Here is a 2,903-nt window from a genome sequence, read left to right on the forward strand (position 1 = left end):
TCCACGTTATCCACGCTGTCCTGGCTCCTCTGCCCTCCTCTCCAGCAGGATTCTCTTCAGAGGGAGCAGCACCAGGGGCAGATGAAATCCTTTGCCAGAGATTTTGGACGAGTGTGGATTGGAGCTGGAAGATGCCTGTCCTGGCTCTGGACTCAGTCCTGGCTGTCCCCAGCCCTTGGGGACTCTGACACTGCTCAGATTTCCCCCAGAACAGGCCCTGGAGCTCCAACATCGCTGGCATTTCCTCGGGGGGCAGGGCAGAGCTGGGGGCACAAGGAGCCCCTTGTGTGGGCAGGGAGGATGCTCTGGCACCCCCGAGGGCACAGCCCAGCCCAGCTGCTTCCCAAAGCTCCCAAAGCACCACAAAGGACAAATTCACCCTGGAGCAGCTCCAGGGCTGGGACACCGGAGCTTTCTGGAGCCTCTGGCAGGGGCTGGGGACCCTCTGTGCCCCTCGGAGCAGCTCAGGGTTGGATTGCTGAGATCTGAGATGCCCCTGGGTGTCCTCCAGAACGGCCCCAAGGAGAGCAGCAGCCCCCAGCCCAGTCCCTGCCTCAATCATCCCTAAGCCTTCTCCCCTTCCTGAGAACCCGTTCTGGGTGAGTGATGGGTGCTGAGTGAAAGGGAGCAGTGTTGCAGCTCTGCTGTCCTTTCCTTCCCAGGCTGTTACAGATCCTTGGATCAATTGCCTCCAGCTCTCTTGCACCTTGACTCTCCCTGCCCGTGGTCACAAGGTGGGTGTGACATTGTGAGGGACATCCAGCATCCCACACCCCTTTTTCATTTGGCTTTGGAAATAAGAAGTGTCAAGCTGCCGTGTCAGTTTGGCTTAAATTCACAGGAGAAATCATTGGATTTGAAGCCGTTTATGTTATTAAATATGACTGCACAGGAGCCCCTGCAGGATAATCCTGTATGATAAATGAGGTTTGAAATGAGGGAGACCCAACACTGGCCAGCTCCAGCTCCAGGCCTGGATTAACCTGCAGGAACAGGGGAAGGCAGAGCAGAGCAAAGGCCAGGGCTGGATGTGGCAGAGCAGCAGCTGCAGCAGCACCAGAGCTGCCCCAAACACAGAGGGAAGGGAAGGGAAGATCCTCTGTGCCACCCTGGCCCCTGCACCTGGCTCAGCTCCCTCTCCATTCCCTCCAGGGCAGAAGCACCGAAATTTGACAAGAAACCCCCGTGGCAAACAGCACCCAGCTGTGGTTCTGAACTGGTGCTAGGAACGTGCAGGATTTCAGTGGGAGCAAGGAAAGCATCCACCTGGCCCTCTCCCCTGGGTTCCACAAGTGCTGAGCATGGCCAGGAGATGGAGTCAGGGTAAAAGGGTCCTTGGACAAGGGACTGGGCTCCCTCAGAACCCTCTGCTGGGGCTGGGGGTGAACCCAGGGCTCGGTGCAGCTGCCAGGAGCAGCCGAGAGTCCCTTGGGCTCTGATCACCCCAGTGTGGTTCTGGTGGCTCTGATCACCCCAGTGTGGTTCTGGTGGCTCTGATCCACCAGGGTTTGATTCTCGTGGTTCTGATCACCCCAGTGTGGTTCTGGTGGTTCTGATCACCCCAGTGTGATCCTGGTGGTTCTGATCACTCAGGTTTGATTCTGGTGGTTCTGATCACCCTGGTGTGATCCTGGTGGTTCTGATCACCCCGGTGTGGTTCTGGTGGTTCTGATCACTCAGGTTTGGTTCTGGTGGTTCTGATCACCCCAGTTTGGTTCTGGTGGCTCTGATCACCCCAGTTTGGTTCTGGTGGCTCAGACACAGCTGGAGGCACCTTCCCCACCAGCCTGGGCAGGAGCAGATCCTGGATTTGCTGCCCTGCCGAGCTCAGGGTGTTCCCTCATTCAAGGCATGATGCAGAGGCTGATCAGCAGCCAACAGGCAGCTTTTGGCCCTTTCCTTCTGAAACAATCAGCGTTCAGGGCAGGACTGAGAAGGATCTGGTGTGAGATAAGCTTCCCAGAGCGGGCCAGGGCTGAAGTAATAATTGAATAAGTGTGAGGTGGTGAATGAGACTCTCAGGATGAGTCAGAGCAAAAGCTGCTCTTGGGCAGGAGGGAAAGGAAAGGAAAGGAAAGGAAAGGAGGGCAAAGGCTCCTGGGTGTCTCCCCTGCTGCCCGGGGTGGGACTGAGCCCCTCCAGCAGATTCTGGGGGTGAAGGCCAGGGATGGAGTTCTCTGGGGGCTGTGCTGGGGTGAGGAGCTCCCAAGGGAAGTGCTTGGCTCAGGGTTTGGGATTCTGCCTCAGCTGTGCCAGGGCAGGAGCAGCGAGGGGGGAACAACTCCCAGCGTGTGGGGCTGGGGCTCAGGAGCATCCCCTAAGACATGAACCCTCTTGCTGCTGGGAGCTGTAGGTTCCTGACAGACTTGGGGCTGTGCTGTTCCCATCTTGGCTCTCTTCTGTTGCATTTCCTTTCATTTTTTACCATTTTGTTTGGTTCTGCTCCCAGCAGAGGCAGCTCCACGGGAAAGAGAAGAAATCGAGTGTTTATTTTTAGGAAGTGCCAAAAGAGTTCAACCTAAGGCAAATACAATTACTTCAGGTTGTGCACAAGCTTCTGAGAAGCTGCAGAGAAATCATTTCCAAATGGGAAATGCCCTAAAACCCAAACCAGGCAGGAACTGGGGGATGAGAGCATCCCTGAGCTGTTTGAGGAGCACATCTCACCCCAGTGGAAAAGCCTGTCCCACAGAAGGAGGGGCTCTGGAGGGTCCCTTCCAACCCCAGCCGTGGATTCCATGGATCCTGAGGGGTGGGAGGTGATCTCTGGACCCCCCATCCCACCCCTGCCCTGCCTTGGGGGAGCCCAGTGGGTGCTGCTGCTCCTGGCCAAGCCCCCGGCTCTCCCAGCCTGTCCCATCCTCATCCTCATCCTCATCCTCATCCTCATCCCATCCTCATCC

This window comes from Parus major, chromosome 26 (assembly GCF_001522545.3).
Source record: "Parus major isolate Abel chromosome 26, Parus_major1.1, whole genome shotgun sequence".
Taxonomy (NCBI): domain Eukaryota; kingdom Metazoa; phylum Chordata; class Aves; order Passeriformes; family Paridae; genus Parus; species Parus major.